Source organism: Cyprinus carpio, chromosome B25 (genome assembly GCF_018340385.1).
Source record: "Cyprinus carpio isolate SPL01 chromosome B25, ASM1834038v1, whole genome shotgun sequence".
NCBI classification, from domain to species: domain Eukaryota; kingdom Metazoa; phylum Chordata; class Actinopteri; order Cypriniformes; family Cyprinidae; genus Cyprinus; species Cyprinus carpio.
This window is the reverse complement of record NC_056621.1, coordinates 15,651,525-15,671,662: the sequence shown is the minus strand read 5'-3', so window position 1 is coordinate 15,671,662 and position 20,138 is coordinate 15,651,525. Positions and strand designations below refer to the sequence as shown.

Below are 20,138 nucleotides of genomic sequence, written 5' to 3'. Positions count from 1 at the left end.
GTGTGTGTGTGTGTGTGTGTGTGTGTGTGTGAACTGAAATTAAAACTAAAACCATTAAAAAAATAAATACCTGAAATAAAATAAATATTAACTAAAATAAAAAAATGAATGAATCAATGAATGAAAAAATATAAAAAAAAACTATATAGACATACATAATTAAAAAAAATACAAAAAAAAATTAATACAACTTTAACTAAAATTAAAATGATTTTTATTTTAATTTAACATATAATTAAAATATTATAATTTAAAATATAATCTCAGTGATACTAAAGTAACACAAGATGTTATAAACATTATCATATATAGCACATATACAAAGCATACATATAATAAACAATTTAATTATTAGTATTTGGTAATTTTTTGTGATTGTTAGTAATTTACTAGTAATTTACTTTTTACTTAGTGCTTGTTACTGTGTGATTTTAATTATATACATATACATATAATACAATAGTAAAAATAATAGTAATGTTAAAGCTTTAGTAATTAATCTAGAAAATGTGTAATATGTATGGAGATTAGTAGAAATTGTATAGATATGAAGTGATACTACGAACACATGCAATTACAACAATAACCACAAGAGGACAATATTCTACTTTTCAGATGTTCACGTCACATTAATACAGAAAGGTTCCTCTCAGTGTAATTGATGTGAAAGTTCTGGAAGCTGCGCATCTGTTTCAGGTTTCATTTGAACGATTCTTTTATTTCTGTGTGCATTAAGAGATAAATTAATTTCATTTGTGTCCTCATTTAAAATAATCCTTTGGTTGTACAGTGCTAATCTCTGCGCGTTTGATTATTTAGATGGTTCACCTACCTTTAACAAAAAGGATACCAGCTTGTTTGGAATAAAATCACAGTGAGGTAAATATTGGTATGGTTTGCAAAACCGTCGGTCCTCACAAACTTTCTTTTCAAACTTCACCACAGTGAGTCAGGCATATCATGGTTAGTGTGTAGGCCTACCTGTTTTCTTATTGTAACTCAAGTCTTCAAAGTCCAGGAGAAACATCCTCACAAAGTTTGCATGTTTTCAAAACCTTTTTGGCCCGCAGTGTCCCAAAGTAGATTTACCTTCAATAACCATTTATTAAATCTCTGCCCCATTAAAGTCGCGAGCTTCCAAGAGCTGGCTGCATTAATCCTGATTACAGGCTGTCAAGCGGAGGAAACGGGGTCTATCTGTCATCGAGAGATGGTTTATCCTCATCTGCGACTTTCTGTCTTCAGTTAAGGGCGGGAGAAGCCAAAGAATGAACATCGGGAGATGAGTTTGAGCGCTGATAGTGCAGGGACTGCTTTAGAGAAAGAGCAAAAAAGGGTCTTAGAGGGTCCGACACGGTCATGAGTCTTTGAGGTGCAGCGTGAACGGGACACATGGAGAGGGGTGGTAGAAGAGCCAGTGGCTCCATCAAACGGGCCTCCATCAAACGCTCAACATCATTGTCTCAGAAGGTAAGAGTGTCCACTGCTTTAGGGAGGTTTAGGGCCGTTACCTTGAATTTGATTCGGTGATTGAAATGAGTGAAAATGTGTTCTTCTTTATGAGTGAAGTCAGGTGTATGTGACATGATACTGAGCCAGGTATTCAAAGCAGGGTTAATATAGTTAACTACTTAAACTAAAACCATTAAGAAGACATGACCATGATCCATGATCAACTTGGGCTACATATTCTTATAATTCTTTCCATAATGCACTTCTAATACAAAATCAGTACTGCTTGTTATTATTTTTTTTATTTTTTTTACATATTCTGTGCTTTTTAACTTAAGCTAAAGCATTGCAAAATATATCATATTATACAACTGTTAAGCATTTTCAAACAGGGTTAACCTTACTGTAGTACACAACACTGATTACTGTCAGACTTTCAAAATCCTTCACATGAATTAAGATTTTAATTGAATTTTAATGCACAGCCACCACAAAATCAAATTTTAGCGCCTCTTTTTACTTTTAGAACATTCTGAGGTTAAATACAGGTTTATGATACTATGATACTGTTTTTGAAATCAAATCTTTGCATAGCTATGACAGGAAACACTGGCATCTGGGCAAAAAACAACAATGCATTGGGCAAAAAAACAGTTAATCTTTTAAGCATATAAGCATATACCTAAACCTAAATAGGAAATAAGACAGTTATTGAATAAACATTTGTTATATTCTGTGGCCTATAAGCTCATATTTTAGAGCAGCCAGTGAGTAATATTCAGATGTAACCCCCTTTGTAATCATTAACATTTTCATAATTAATTGTAATTTAATTACACTTTTTTTCTCAGTAATTGTAACAGATTAGTTACATTTATTTTGTAATTAAATTATGTAACACCACTACATGTAACTCGTTACTGCCCAACACTAATTATATTTTAGAAATAATTTAATATAATATATTATATAACAGGTGATCCTGGACCACAAAACCAGTCATAAGTAGCACGGGTATATTTGTAGCAATAGCCAAAAATATGTTGTATGGGTCAAAATTATACATTTTTCTTTTATGCCAAAAATCATTAGGATATTAAGTAAAGATCATGTTTCATGAAGATATTTTGTACATTTCCTACTGTATTTATATATATCAAAACTTAATTTTTGATTAGTAATATGCATTGCTAAGGACTTCATTTAGACAGATTTAAAGGCGATTTTCTCAATATTTTATTTATTTATTTATTTATTTTCACCCTCAGATTACAGATATTCAAATAGTAGTATCTCGGCCAAATATAGTCCTAATCTAACAAACCACACATCATTAGGAAGCTTATTTATTTAGATTTCATGTGATGTATAAATCTCAATTTCGAAAAAATAACACTTATGACTGGTTTTGTCATTCAGGATCACATATAATAGCTCACATTGCATTTTCCACTTATATTTCCACCTTTGTTGAAGTTTTTAAAAATGGTTAATGTGAAAAATGTATTTCTTCCCTCTTTATATCTTGCTGATTATCTTTACAGTTGTAGCTTTAACAACGGACACTGCTACGAATTGGAAAAACAAATTTAACTTGTTACAATGTTGCAAAACATGAAATTAGAGATGTATTATATAAAACAGATTTGCATCTTTGATTTAAATCTCTTACTAATCCAACTCCTAATCACAAGAGAGAGCAAAAGGGCAGTTCCAGCCCAAGCAGCACCTCTGTGGTTTGATGCTCCTCCGCTGCCTCTAATCCCCATAATGCCCAGTATGAGCACCAGCAGCTGGGCAAGATTAAGCACTTTACCTCCCTACTTTTTAAATGTCTGCTTTCATGTGATTAAGACTGAAAATATAGCTTGCAGAACTGCCCAAGGAATCAAATATATCTTTACACTGGTAGCCTCTCGTCCGGGTCGAGTGTGGCACTTTCTGATGTAATACATGTAGGAACTGTCAAAATAAGCAAGTTTACTCAGTATCTTCTAGTAGTGGGTAAACAGGTCAGAATGCATAAATCCAATTCCGGTGAAGATTTACAAACCTTAGAAATGAGTGTTTAGTGAATACATGAAATCATAAGTAATGCCTTTATTATTTTCTGTACAGTAAAAACAGGGTTTTTCTTAAAAAAAAAAAAAAGAATAAGACAGCACATGCAAATAGACGTGCAAACAAAATTTTGAGGGATGATTGTCCAGTCTAAGTAAATGAGGAAAGAAGGACGTGACTGTTACTAAAACACTTCCTTTGACATTTGCATGCATCCTCCAAAATTTAGACCTTTTTTTTTGGTCTCTGCCCCTTCCCCCTCGCTCAAAGACAGACAAAAACATTCTCACACAAACATAGTTGTCTAAAAAATGTGTCTTATGACTAAGAAATCTCAAGGCTAATCAGTGACATGTTGGTCTCATGTGATGATGGCTAACTGGATTTTCAAACCCACAGAGACAATGAGTCTTTTTAAAGGGCAGAGTAAGAAGGGGAAAGCACTGTTTTAAAAAGGATAAGTATGTTAAACTTACCCAAAAATCCACATGCCTATTGTCTCCAGACCTGGTATAACCTCTATAAAACTTAAAAGTAAGATATTTCTCCCTCTCTTGCTAGTTGTTTATTATAGATAGATAGATAGATAGATAGATAGATAGATAGATAGATAGATAGACAGACAAACAGACAGATAGATAGACAGAGACAATTGGATAGATAGATAGATAGATAGATAGATAGATAGATAGAAAGACAGATAGATAGATAGATAGATAGATAGATAGATAGATAGATAGATAGATAGATAGATAGATAGATAGATAGATAGATAGATAGACAGACAGACAGACAGACCTCACGTCTCAAAGTGTTTATACAAGGTTGTTGTGTTAACTGTGAGCACAAATCAAATCCCACACTGCTCATTAGTTTGAAGGAATGGGACTGTTGCCCTCTCATGTGATCTTCAATGTCTAGTTTTGGAGAGGCTCATACAATTCATGAAGTGTGTGAACAGACAATGCCATATCTAAATTTCAGTAAGCATGTATTTGCAGACTTGTACAAAAACTGGGGGAAGGATTTGCCTAAACATTTAATCTGATTTCCCCCTTTCAGCTCTCACAAATCGCAGCTGCAATCCTATTTATGAACAAACGCCTTTTTAGTTGAGCAACAACGTGCGAGATGTCTGACTATGTGGAAAGACTCAATAGTGTTGATTGTTGCCAGGTTTGCTATAGGCCTTGTTAATTTAAGCAAGAAAATCAGATTTTTCCTCCTAGAGAGCTTTTGTGCATTTTTCTGAACAAAGCTGATGAGCTCTTAGCGGATTTGAGTTTTAATTGTTGTGGATAATGAGTTTAAACTAGCCAAAATAAGTGCGTCACACTGGCTGAACTACTGCAGTGGCAAGAGCCCTTTGTCTTCAAGAGCTTTAATTACCAGTTGTCCACGTGCGTTTTGATGACAGCACCAAACTGCTGAAAGAGTGAGATGGTTGAGGAAAGAACCCATTGAAAAGTACTTTAAACCAATGATCTCACCATTTCAATTTGACCCATAAAGGGCAACAATGGACATCTTCATTTTGGGTGGAATCTCCCTGTGTTTTCAATGGTTGACCAAGCAGCCCTGCTGATTAATAGATTTTAAACCAGCCAAATGTGGTTATATAGGTTCCATGCCTAATGCCAAATTAATCAGTCTGGTCTGTTCTGAGGGCATTTTAAAGCTGGTCATGATAATAGACCCAAGCAAACACAAGCTTGGACTGATTTACTGATTATTTACTGTTTTCCAAATACTGGTCACTCAAAGCCTCTCAAAATGATTTGTGAATATCTTTACAAATGTAACTTCTCAAATCAACTGATGAAACACCCTCCATTGAGTACAGTTCCTCACTTAAATGCTTCTCTTCTTTTGAAATAAAGGACTGTTAGATGTCAGTACTGTCATCAATGCTTAGAGGTGATTGTTAGTCCGTCAGAACCGTTTTCCCCCCACAACACGGTTGGTGAAAATAGAGCTTAACAACAATTAGTATTGGATGACCTTGCCCCCAACTGGAGTCCTGTCATGTCTTAACTAGGCCTCTTTTCAAAAGAATGCCTGTGCCCAATTCTCTCAATTATGCAAATTGGGCTTGAAATCAAAGTGGTCGGAGGAGGGTGACACTTTCAAATGAAAAGCTTTGAGTTCCTTCAGTTTCTAGAGTTTCTAGATACAAACCTGTCTTTCTACATTAACTCGCGAGAAGTGTTTGTGGTAGAAAAGCCGTCTCTCAAGGTTTTCTGAGCTTAAGAAGTGTGTTTCACAGGGGTTGTGAAGCTATCAAAGTAGATTTGTTGTGCTTTGCTCCAGCGAGGGATGAAAATACCCTGTGGGCTAGGAGAGAGGGGTCATGGGACTCCCAAAAGGATTACCTTGAACTGGAGTCATGGGACGTGCCCTGAACAAAGAGCTTGCTCACATGCTCATCATATGAACAGCCCCTCATAAAGTGATGAAGTTTCATGTCTTGTGGGATTCATTGGGCACCGGTGCTCTGGGAAAGAGCACCCCTCGCCAGCGGAGCTCCAGGAGGGATCGCTGATGCCGAAAGTTTCTCTTTGGCACCTTCTTGATGTTGATTAGAGGCTCTACAGGTAGGACCCTGGCTAGCTAACACTGGGTGACCAGAAGGAACCCAGGGATCTGTGGTCTACTGATGTGATGATGGGGTAGAAATGATCAGGATTGGGATTACGAGATTGTAATATTGGGATTGATTTACAATTTTTTTCTTGTTTCTCTTGAGGCAACAAAAATGAGCAGTTTCCAATAAAACATTATCTTTGTTAAACAATGTATGATTTTAAAAAAGTTTTTTTTTTTAAGTTTAAAAAGTGCAAAAATGACTGATTTATATTTATTATTGTGCAATGGAGAGCCATGGTTTTGTGGTTTTCTAATGTGTTCTGTCTTTCTTATCATTAATGTTCTGTGACTGATTTTTCGAGGGAGATTTGCCTCAAAAGCTTTCGTCTTAATTAGGGCTGAACCAACAAAAGCCCAGACAGATATTGTTTTGAACCAAAGGTTATTTTCGTCCAGTGCCCGAGCACAAATCTGGCACTACAGAATCTTTTTCGAAAGCTAAAAATGTTGGTGGGTTTCCATGGCACTTTCTCGGAACAGAAAAAAAGAGACAAATGGTCTTGAGCAGAGTTTGCACTCTAATTTGCTATGCACTAATAATTTCAGGCAAAACAGGCTGCAGCCTGGATCTGGTCAATGACTCTCTGTATGTGATGGCATTCAACTCATATCTACACATCTTGAAGCAACAGTTAGTTGTTTTGCAGTTTTAGTAGCTGACTATGGGAACTGTTAAAGACTAGCATTATCTTTGTACTAGTATATTCCTAAAAGCACACTTATCACTGGTAATGGTGAACAAATGCATTTCACCAGAAGTCAACATAGTTAATCACTTTAGATATTTGCCACCTACATATTTTCTCTTCCATGTGTTCTGTATATCTACGGCTTGTGCATACTGTACCACTCATACTTTAGTAAGGATTATCATCGCAAAGAGGATTTGCTCTATTCACTCTGGGCAAACTCAAGGCACTAAAAGCAGTTCTTGCTGTAATTGATGTTATACATATATTAATATGGTTGAATGGTACATTGAATATATGTGTAATAATGTAGGTTTGTGCTTGTATAAGCAAACTACTATTTTATTTTATTTTAATCATTTGAATTGATTTTCATAATAATGTGAATTGTGAACTTTCCCCTTTCTGCTTCTTTGTGCCGGAAAAGTATTTATTTTAGTTTAGTTTATTATTTGATGGCCTATTTACTGTCTTTTCTTGTCTGTTTCTTAGGGCCAGAAAGCTTGGATTGAGAAAACCTTTAACAAAAGAGAATGTATCCACATATTTCCAGCCAAGGACCCAACACGGTGAGCTTTCCTATTTTGAACAATTTCAAAAGAACACGTAACTACATATAATGACACCATTGTGCGAAACAAATTACCTCTATGACTCATTCTGTTTTGAGGCTTTTTAGACTCTTATGTAATGAGGGGTGATGTGTGACATCATAAAGCCCTTTCACAGATCACTATGTGGGCATGTTTAAATGCTGGATGTGAGGGGGGCAGTGTAGTGTTCAGTCCACCACACTTCCTGTGGGTGGAGGGATGCCAGGGTGTGCACTGATGCATGAACCCATTGAACATTGGCTGCAGTTTAGACACAGCCCTGATAGGTGGTCTGCGTGCACAGAAAAACAGGAAGTACCATCAAACCAAATTATTTTCATGATGAAATGTCAACTAATTGAGTTACGTAAGCAACATCCTGTTGCATGCAATAAAACAAACCTCCACCATTACTTCTGCTGTGATTTTCCTCAGGTGCGCCTGTGGTTATCTAGTGACTCAGCACACGGCCATTGCAGCAGGCGCCGTCACCAACAAGCCCTCCGAAGAGAACAAGCTTGTGCAAGTGGACCCTCCTCAGGAGAAGTGGTCGGTGGTCAAACATACCCAGACCGTCCCCACAGACGCCTATGGTACCATTGAATTTCAAGGAGGAGGATTTATCAACAAAGCCATGGTATTTTGAACATTATGGGTTGAATTTACTAACTAGTTATATTATTATTAAACCTAGTATTTTGACGCAAAAACAGTTTTATTTGATAACCACCTGTAAGCAGGATTCTCTGTTAATTCCCTCTCGAGATTTGAAGTCTAAATAATCCAATAATTTAAAGTAAAGGACCATGTTAGCATAGTTCATGTATTGAGGAAATAAACATATTTCTTTCAAGAATAATGGTTAAATTATTTGTTTTATGTATAATTAATTAATTTATTTTAAGTGACCATATGAAGATCTGACATTAAGCTTATAATTCAATATCTCTTACAGTATATTCGGGTGTGATTTTTATATCAGTTCATGGTGGCCTTCAGAACTTTGACCTGCAGCCCAAACTCAAGCAAGTTTTTGGGAAAGGCCTGATCAAGGCTGCCGTGACCACCGGAGCATGGATCTTCACTGGTGGAGTCAGCACTGGTAGGTATTTTTTGAGTACAACAGGGATGGGCAACTCCGGTCCTGACGGACCACTGTCCTGCAAAGTTTAGCTCTATCTCCACTCAAGCATACCTGAAAAAAATCGAGCCAAAATCTTCAGGATTACTAGAAAAGGTGTGTTTAATTGGGGATAGAGGTAAATTCTGCAAGACAGTGGTCCTGCAGGACCGGAGTTGCTCATCCCTGGTCAACAAGTATGATTCAATCCACATGGATCACTTGGATCCAACATTTGGATCCATATTCAATTTGGTTTGGTATCAGATATAGTTAAGAAGCTTTCCTAATCTGTTTTATATTACTTTCATAATGTAGGAGTGATCCGGCATGTTGGAGATGCTTTGAAGGATCACTCTTCTAAATCCAGAGGGAAGGTGTGTGCTATAGGCATCGCTCCATGGGGAATCCTCGAAAGCAAAGAGGATCTAATTGGAAAAGATGTAAGCACAAACTATCGGTGTATAATACAAAACATAATGGTGCTCATAAACTTATGCTACATCATCTAACATTTGAAGCTTCATACTTGTCCACTGACATCTGCATTGTTATGTTCCTCTTCAGGTGAACAAACCATACCAGGCCATCTCCAATCCTCTGAGCAAACTTGCCGTTCTCAACAATAGCCATTCGCACTTCATACTATCTGATAACGGCACATGTGGGAAATACGGAGCAGAGGTCAAACTACGCAGGCTGTTGGAGAAACACATCTCCCTCCAGAAGATTAACACGCGTAAGTGCGGTAGCATCAGCAAATCTTATCTGATTTAGGTCTAATGTATCTCTGATCCTAAGAGGGCATATTTGAAAGCATGCTAAGGGTTTGAATGACGCGAGATACATCCTGATTATCCGTAATGGAGTCCATGGGGTCAGGGACCAGTGGAGATATGCTCTTGCCAGTCTAGATTTGATCAAGGCTTTGGTGTCTGTGACCTGTGGGTTTCCCTTTGTCATCCTATGCCTGGAGCTCGTGATAAGGCAGGGACAGCAAAGGGAGGCTCAGCTGTCACCACTCACATCGTCATCTGGGATCAGACCCGAGAGAGTCAAATTAAAATGATTGTACTCCCCACTTCTCTGACTTTTAAATACCTCTCCTTTTGTTAATCATAAAAGGGCTTTTTACATTTTTAATGTGCATGCATTTTAAGTAATTGAAAATAAGAATTACAGCGCAAAACACCCAAAAGGCTCAAACATTCAGGCTAATGTTTTGTAATAGTATTATATTGATATCTGCAAAATCCCTGTACCAATTCAAAACATTTAGGTAAGTGAATTGCCTTTTTTCTGTGTATGCATGTTAGGACTGGGCCAGGGTGTACCGGTGGTATGTCTGATTGTGGAGGGGGGTCCTAATGTGATCTCGATTGTCCTGGAAAGCCTGCGTGAGGAACCGCCAGTGCCTGTAGTGGTTTGTGATGGCAGTGGTCGAGCCTCTGACATTATTTCCTTCGCCCACAAATATTCTGAGGTTGAAGGGTGAGTATTAATAATCATTATTACACAGAGCTCTGGAATGCTTGATTCTAAATTATCTATCACAACATTCTTTCAAATGTTGAAACATCGATATAACTGAGAAATAACTAAATAATTAATTTGTTTAGTTCAATCTTTTGCTTAAGCCTGAAGGGATCCAGATGCTTCTGTAGGGGTTCATGTCTAGAAATGACTAGTTAGATGCACATTATCCCATACATTTCTAGTATTGAGCCATCTTTAATAGAATGACAATTGAATTGTATTTTTTTAGACTGGTAAACGAGGAAGCAAAAGAGCAACTGCTGGTCACCATCCAGAAAACCTTTAACTACAACAAAATGCAGTCAGGGCAAATTCTGCTCATGGTCATTGAATGCATGAAGAAGAGGGAGTTGGTAAGTATCTATAGTGATGTAAGTTCATGTAATAGTTGTAGACCAACATCCATCAACACAAACCCACTCTCTGCTTAAACCAGCCTAAGATAGTCTTAGTGGGTCTCTCATTCTGGTCAGGTCTTCTTGTTTTAAATTGGCTTTGGATACTTTTCAGCTTGGAGACCAGCTTAAGACCAATTTGGCCAGGCTGGGAGACCAGCTAGACCAGACTAAACCAGCGAAGACCCGCAAATCAACCAAGGCTGGTTTTAGATTTTTTCTTTTCAAATATACATTTAAACAACATAATAATATACATTTTAATTAATAAAATTTTTATTCATTTTTTTTAACTCTTTGTGCAACCTTTCATCAATAAACTTTTCCATTCATTATTCATTTTGTCATGTGTCTTTATTCATGTGTCCCTCTCATGTATCCATCTGCATTTGCTCCCTAGTTGTATTAACTGGTACAAAACATCATATCACATCACATCCTTTCATATCAGGAGCGACTAGTTCTTTTGCTTCACATATGAGACCGTTGTGATTAACAAGCACTTTCAGACTTCATATGTTAGAATGGACTTCACAATCACTATATACTTTACTATAGACTATATATCACCTATAAGATGACCCAGTGCACTCTGGGAGCTTGGTTAATGGTAATATTTGTGCTGGTGCAGCTTTAACTGAGGCTAAGTGATGTGTTAAGTACTTAGTAATACTGCTTCAGGGCAGGAGATAATCTGTTGCTCTACACATCTGGACAAGGATCAGTGTAGTGCCACCTGTTCTTGCCAACCCGCTACGTTCATTCACCCTGTTCCTGAATATGAGCAGATGGGGGGAAGGAGGGTGGATCCATTTCTCTCTAATCCACACTGAACATCTCCTCCGCTTATTTCAGTGACATCACATCTCGTTGTCTGGCATTAGATATGGTAATGGCCTTTCACAACAGTGTTTTTACATTAAATACCCATGCTAATGTATGTTAAGAGCTCAAATGTCCACATACATACATAAGCATTTCCATTATATGAATATTAGGTACGCAAATGTACAACTTTCAAGCCTACTATTAAACATGAATCGATAGCTTAACAGATGCTATTATGAAAGCAAGCAATGCTAGTGCTTCCCTAAGCCATCTGTGTCCAAATGGTTTGCTTAAACCAAGATATTAAACATGAAATTAACTAGCATTCATTCTCGAAATATTATAAAGAGTTCAGTTTAAGATATCACCCCTCCCATTGCAGCCATGAGGTACTAATCTAAAAGCCCAGACTCCATCTTTACTCTCTCATTAGCAATGCATGCTAACACTCAGGAATGTCTTGAAACAGGGCGACTAGTCCATGTCAACGTGATTACATTTAAGATTAACATACATGTGACTGAAACTGCAAAAGTAATTTCAGTTGATACTAGACATCCTAAACAAGGAAAGCAGTATTATGTAATTTGAAAGGGAAATAAGCTAGTTATGCAGAGTGTGGCTAAGAATGTCCGGCTAATGCTAATATAATTAAGCAAACCATTCATCCTAAAAACACATTTTCCATTCACTTCCACCACAGTAATTCTTTAATCATCCTCATCCAAAATAAATGTATGCATATTAAAATTGTGCTGCCCCATCTAACTTGGTATATGTAGATAACAGTGTTTCGAATGGGTGCTGAGGGACAAGATGACATTGAAATGGCTATCCTCACTGCATTACTGAAAGGTATCGTGAATATGCAGACCTTCTGAAATACCACAGATTTGGTCATGGTTAGAAATGAACTATAATCTGTATTTGTTGTAATTCAGGAACAAACGCATCAGCTCCAGATCAGCTGAGCTTGGCTCTGGCTTGGAATAGAGTGGATATAGCACGCAACCAAATCTTTGTGTATGGACACAATCTACCAGTATGTGAAATAAACTATATCCAAGAAATAAGAAAACATTTATTTCACAGAGACTTTCTTAAGTTAAAATGTTTGTTTTCATAGCCTGCAAGCGCCATCGCTGCCATCTCCACCAGTGCAGCACCATCTAATGAAAAGCAGAAAGGAGCCACTCAACGTAACAAAGGAAAGGCCAGAGGAAAAAAAGGCAAAGGAGGCAAAGCCAAACCAGAACAACCAGAGGAAACTGACCCCAGAAAGTTAGAACTACTGAACTGGGTAAGACCGTGCGACCCTTCTGCTTAGATTTCCCCTAAATGTATTATGTTTCTCATATAATGTATCTCATTTAAATTCACCATTCATTTATATATGAAGTCTAACTGGTATTTCTAAAGTGGTTCCTAAAAACTTGCGTTAAAGATTCATCAGACTGATTTTATCCAGCAACTCCAGAGTTCTTGAGTCTTTGATACCAGTTAATTAAAAGAACCAGCTCATAAGAGTCACTTGATTGTAAATTAGACTTTAGTGTTTGTGTTGTAGGCTTTTGATTCCTTGAACAGATGTGGCTCATAAGAATCATTTGTTTAGGAATCAAATTATACCATCCTTGCAGCTTGCTTATCATTATTTTCTAGCTTACAGTCTGTAGTAAACACTGGTACACGTTAAGTGAGACACGGTTTATCGTCCACCTTTTCCTTAATTCACAACTGGATAATCCAGAAAATTAATGTAGCATATATATGAAGTACTTGTCTTTAAGTTTAGTATTTCAGCAAGCTTAGCATTCCACCTAATTTATCACTCGCTGTCGCCCTCTTCAGGTCAACTCCCTCGAGCAGGCCATGATAGACGCTTTGGTTCTGGACAGAGTGGACTTTGTCAAGCTCCTGCTAGAAAATGGTGTAAACATTCATCATTTTCTAACCATTCCTCGATTAGAGGAGTTATATAACACTGTAAGCACTGTAACCATTATCATTTTGGAGCTTATCATAAAGACAGGCCCTGCTGTCATATTTTTTAATATTCCTCATAATTCTGTTACTCAATCCTATGCAATCTGTGTTATTTTGTGTTTATCAGAAACTTGGTCCTGCCAACACTCTTCATATTGTCGTAAGAGATGTTAAAAAGGTAAAGCTGTCTGACTATTGGATTCTGGTTAATCCAACTTCACTGCTGACGTTTTCTGAAGAATAATTTTATGCATCGCTTGTATTTCATAAAACTTGACAAACATTTCAGGAGAAATAACTGTTGATTTCAGGGGAATCTCCCACCAGATTACCAAATCACATTGATCGACATTGGACTGGTGGTGGAGTACCTGATGGGTGGAGCCTATCGCTGTAACTACACAAGGAAAAACTTCCGAGCTCTTTACAACAATCTTTATGGACTAAAGAGGGTAAAATGTAGAGATTAATCAAATTACTAAATGTTTGAAGTACACACAAACAGTCAAAGTAATCTTATGTCCCTTTATTTCCAGCCTAAAGCCCTAAAGCTGCTTGGAATGGAGGTACACATCAAATATTTGAACTTCTTTAAATTCTAAGAAAGATCACCTAATATCTCTATTAATATAAACATCATTAGGATGATGAGCCCAGGCCAAAAGGCAAGAAGAAGCAAAAGAAGAAGAAAGAAGAAGAGGAGGAGATTGATGTGGATGACCCAGAGGTCAGCCGCTTCCAGTATCCGTTCCATGAGCTGATGGTCTGGGCAGTGCTGATGAAAAGGCAGAAGATGGCTCTGTTCCTGTGGCAGAGGGGTGAGGAGGGTATGGCTAAAGCTCTGGTGGCCTGTAAGCTCCTCAAAGCCATGGCTCATGAGTCGTCTCAGAGTGAGATGGTGGATGACATATCCCAGGATCTCGATAACAACTCCAAGTAAGTGCATGTAAAATCCCTTTCAAGTCTGCATAATATGCAGGTACCTATGAGGGGGAAAGGGCAAAATACTAAAATGTTATGCTAAGTTAAATGCTAAGTGTTTTACAGTTTTAGATCAAAACAATTGGTTTTATTACTTAAATATGGCAAAAATCTATTTCTACACTGTAAAATTACTCTTCTGGTAATTTTAGGGAGTTTGGAACCTTGGCCTATGAGTTGCTGGATCAGTCCTACAAACATGATGAGCAGCTAGCCATGAAACTGCTGACTTACGAGTTAAAGAACTGGAGTAACTCTACCTGTCTGAAGCTGGCAGTGGCTGCCAAGCACAGAGACTTCATAGCCCACACCTGCAGCCAGATGCTCCTCACTGACATGTGGATGGGCAGCCTGAGGATGGGTAAAAACCCAGGACTGAAGGTGAGGCAATTTCTTTTGATATTTCCAGGGTTCCTGGAGGCCCTTTAATTAAATTGGAGGAGGAAGTCTTATATTGCATTACGTGTTACATGTACTGCAACAAACAAACTTCTTCCTGATTATTTTTGTCTTGTTTTCCTGTACAAATATCTAGATCATTTGTTGTAATTTGTTTCTTGATTGTGATTTGCCTTTTTCTTCTGTTTCTGCAAACTCCAGGTTATACTCAGCCTCATTTTCCCACCTTTTATCCTGCTATTGGATTTCCGTCTGAGTGATGACGTTTCTCATCAAGTCACTGCAAATAATGAGGACAGGAAGACCAAGGATGATGATAAGTCCAGCCGGGTAAAAACTGCACCACTCCTTCTATTTAAACTGCACAACTCCTTTATTAGATCAGTGTAGCATACATAAGTGGCACATCCACACATGATGGAGATAGAAAGTGGAAGGATTAAATAATAGAAAGCACATGTAGTTTGCAGATACTCTATTATTTTACAGTCTATAAAAACTCTTTATGGTAAAAAGTATTTATGGTTAGTCCTGTGGGGAAAAACAGTAAGGGAACTCTAGCGCAGGGGTTAATGCTGCATCAAACGGCTTCTTAATCTTATGTTTGGTTTGTTTGAAACAAATCCAGGATGATTTGGTGATTTTGATTTTTGAGAGAATGCTGTTTCTATGAATTCTGCCTGTTGTAAAACCACCTCATGTACATCTAGGATGCCAATGCAGATACAGCATCTAAGAAAGGAGATGAGGAGGAAGGTAATAAGAAAATGAGACGGATTCCTATTGGAACGAAGATCTATGAGTTCTACAATGCCCCTTTCACCAAATTTTGGTTCAATACTGTGAGTAAAAAATTAATCCGTCCATCCATTTTCCAAACTGTCATATTTAGGGTAGTCTATCCCAGCATCTTGGGCCATAGTCAGGAAATACTCTGAAAGGATTGAGTAGAATATTTTTGCTATATTATTTTTAAAACAATATTGAAACCCAAAATCGGTTTGCATTGGACAGATTTCCTACCTTGGCTATCTCATGCTGTACAATTATGTAGTACTGGTGAAGATGGAGCGTTGGCCATCCTTACAAGAGTGGATCATCATTTCATACATCATCACTTTGGGGTTGGAGAAAGTCAGACAGGTAAAGATGTAAATCTCTCCTTAAAAACCCACTGCAGCCACATCTCTAGAAATAAATGCAAAAATAATGCAATCAACCAAAACCCAATAACAAAGAATCAGCTTGTAGCCTATATCTGGTACTATCTCTTCCAGATTTTGATGTCAGAACCGGGCAAGCTCAAGCAAAAGATAAACGTGTGGTTGGAAGAGTACTGGAACATCACAGACCTGGTGGCCATCTCGACCTTCTTGCTTGGGCTACTACTTAGGCTGCAAAGTGAACCCTACATGGGCTACGGCCGTGTGATCTACTGCGTAGACATAATCTTCTGGTATATCCGCGTACTGGACATATTTGGAGTCAACAAGTACCTAGGACCCTATGTCATGATGATTGGGAAAATGGTAATGCAATTTATTTTATTAAATCTATTATAGCTTTAGACCTTGTACACTTGATTATCAACTGTATGGACTTTTGACTTCAATAAGCTGCCACCTGCCTTGCAGATGATTGACATGCTGTACTTTGTGGTGATCATGTTGGTGGTCCTGATGAGTTTCGGCGTGGCACGGCAGGCTATCCTCCACCCAGACGAGGAGCCCACATGGCGCTTAGCTCGCAATATCTTCTACATGCCTTATTGGATGATCTATGGAGAGGTGTTTGCAGATTCGATAGACCGTAAGACTAGAATTTATAGTAAGATTTTGTTTCCTGCCTCCAGGGTAGATAGATGGCCTTTAACAGTCTGATCCACCTTCCTAACACCTCACTAATATCTCCATCACCTATGTGATCCTGCTGATTGTTGCTGCTTCCCCTATAACATCATGCCTAGGGCCTTTCTTGTTGTGTTGGAACCTTTTGAGAATTAATTCTTGTAATGTTCAAACTTGGAGTCAGAAAAAATTGTTGTCAAATTGTGTTTGCCATTACTCTGCCATACACATCGCAGAAGTTTCTAGTTGATTATCCTGCCTGTCTGTTGATTAAGATGTTGGATTTGATTAACTCTTGTTGCATATTTTGTTCTTGTTTCTGGTTTCCACTTGCACTAACTGACTGTTCGTGTCTATTCTGCTCTTCTGGAATGTGCTCAAGTTTACGCAATGGAAATAAACCGTAAGCAAAACTATAAACATTTGAACCAATGATAAAAACTGTTTTCATGAAAAATAACCCTACTATTGGTAAAGCGACATTGGAATTGTTGTGAATGCAGAACAGATCGATTGTTGGTGCTAAAATGTGACAAGAAAGCTTTTTTAAACAGCCCCCTGTGGAGAAAACTTATATGATGAGGATGGGAAAAAGCTTCCACCCTGCATCCCTGGAGCATGGCTGACTCCGGCCATCATGGCCTGTTATTTGTTAGTGGCCAACATCCTGCTTGTGAATTTGCTCATTGCTGTCTTCAAGTAAGAATGCTACCATTTCATGGTTTTGGTGACTTATTTCACTTGTAGCATAAAAACCAAACAATTTGTGGCTATTGGTCTTTACAAACATGTCTTCATTGGTGTATATCTTTTAACAGTTAAGTGGCGCTGATTCACTGCTATGTGTTTTGTCTCATTAAAGCAACACATTCTTTGAGGTTAAGTCCATTTCGAACCAGGTGTGGAAGTTTCAGAGATATCAGCTCATCATGACCTTCCATGACAGGCCTGTGCTGCCTCCACCTATGATTATATTTAGCCACCTCTACATCCTTTTTCGCAAACTCTGCTGCCGCTGTAACAAGAAAAAGGAGGGAGAACTGGATGAAAAGGATAAAGGATTAAGTGAGTTTCATAAAATAATTAGACCAATTTATAAATGATCAAGATGCAGGTGTTCCAAGTGAGTAGAAAAAGACAATGAGATAAATTCTTGCTTGTATTCTATGTCTTTTCCTCATAAAGAGCTTATTCTTACCCCGGATGAGCTGAAGATGCTGTATGAGTTTGAGGAGCAATGTGTGGAAGAATATTTCAGGGAGAAAGAAGATGAGCAACAGTCCTCAAATGATGAGCGTATCAGGGTTACAAATGAAAGGTGATTTAAGTACAGCAATACGGGTAAATCTCTTAAATCCCAGTCTGCAAACTTCTTATCTATTCAATCATCACATTTACACAATCTTCTTGTTCATGCTCAGGGTGGAAAACATGTCCATGCGCCTTGAGGAGGTGAATGAGAGGGAGAACACAATGAAGGCCTCCCTTCAGACAGTGGACCTTCGTTTGTCCCAGCTGGAGGACATTAATGGCCGAATGGTGAATGCCTTGGAAAGACTAGTGGGAATCGACCACTCCGAACTCACCCGGACACGCTCATCGGCCTCCTCTGTTTGCGACCCCTCCTCTCTCCAACGCCACAGTAGCATCAACAGTGCTGATGGGTACAGCCTCTACCGCTATTACCTGGGTGTTGATGACCGTCCACCTGAGGAGAAAGATGCAGATCTAAGTAAAACAATAAGCTCTACAAACCTCAACACAAAGGAATATGGCCAGAAACTAGAGGTGGATATTCCAGGGGTAAAAAGACGCCCTGGCTCATGTGTGGACATCCGAATCTTCCCTTGTGACAAGGATGTTGAGGTTGAAGGGACAAAGCCAGAATCACCAAAATCTACAGTTCCTGACAACCAGACTTCTTCAGACAGAGCCACACTGAAAGAAGACTTGATGATGGAGAGAGCAAAACTTCAGGCGACTACATCCTACCCTCTAGAAAAATTGAAAGCTTTTAAATACTATACTGGAGAAATACAAAGCACATCCCCGTCCACTGTAAGGAGGTGTTGGAGCACAATCTCATTTGATCAAGCAAATGGAAGAGAACCAAATCAAGAAGGAGAAGGAATGGGTGGGTCTCCAGCTACAAGTGTAAGGAGGTGTGGGGGGGGGGGGGGGGGGGGGGGGGGGGGGGGGGGGGGGGGGGGGGGGGGGGGGGGGGGGAGACGTTGGAGTGCTGGCTATGAGTATAAGGTACACCCTAGTCTTTTTGGTCAGACGCCAAAGGTATCAATGGTAAGACCCTTGGTAGACCAGACTGACCAATTTAGCAACAGTTTCAAGGTAGAGCAACACTCAGCGGGGACAACTGGAAGACAGGCATCACTTGATGTAGATCAGGTAAATCAGGAAGAAGGGTCTGATAATGTGGACAAATGCATGAAAGATACTGAGCAGGAAGGGACAAAGGAACCAGATGATCCTGAAGGTCTTGGAAAGGAGGAAAGTTCAGAGAAGCAAGATGGAGAGCAAACAGAGGAGATACCAACAGTTGCAGGTCCCTTTGATTTAGAAGTCCAAGCTGATGGTAGCCATCTGCTTCTGCCAGAAGACACAATGTTCCTCCCTGGAAGATCTAAAAGCTGGTCCACAAAACCTTGCAAGTCCTTAGGAAACAGCTTGAAAAGAGCCCACGGATCAAGCAGTGAAAGAGACCTTGTTGTAACTTTTGGGGACTCTCCTGATGATCCAGGCAAACCAGCACAGAAGACAACAGACGATGCACCATCAAACGAACCGTGACCAGACACTCCAGAGGGAGTCCAGTAAAAACAGAAATTCAACAGACTAGAATGACACACATTAAATTCTGTATATTCACCTATAACACTATATACTTACATTAACAGTATGCACTCAGGTATCATGATCAAGTTAACTGGATAGCAAATTTCTGAAGCCATAGTATCAACTATCCATTATTTGTGTGCTTGTACTTAAAGTATTTCCATCAGTATATGTATTTAATGTACAAAATACATTATGTGACGGTATGTATCCCTGCTCACTGCTCTGGTTTTCATCTTTTCATTTATGTATTATGGTTTAGATGTTTTTGACTGGTAAAATGACAGTATTATGACATTTTATGGGCTAAAAAGTAAGGTTATGCAAACTGAACTAGTCAAAGGACAAAATGAGTCTACCTCAATGCAAAATGTTTGGAGTTAGCATGCTGTATGAGTGGTGCATTCTGTTTATTGTGGGAATAAGACTGTGTAATAGCACCATCTGCTGTTCTGGATGATGAATTGCTGGAAAAAAGAAGACAACTTTGCAATAGAAAAAAAATAAGTTTATACAGTATTTACTTTGGTTATATGTAGTATAAAAGTCTACAATTAATAAAACCACACTTCAAACTCTTGTTCACATTTTCTTTGTTAAGGTTTCAACATGTTTAAATAAGCATACTGTAGCTTTTCAGCAAACAGATCACATAATAGAGTCCAATAACACCACGTCACCTCTTGAAACTTCGGTCATACAATCACAAATACGAAAGAAAATACATGCATAACAATGGTCCCATCTGAATATCA

General features: G+C 38.4%; 1 pseudogene; it reads left to right on the top strand.

Annotated features, from left to right (window-relative positions):
- The first annotated feature begins 484 nt into the window (after positions 1–484).
- On the top strand, positions 485–20,071 carry LOC109047189 (annotated as a pseudogene).
- Positions 20,072–20,138: the final 67 nt, after the last annotated feature.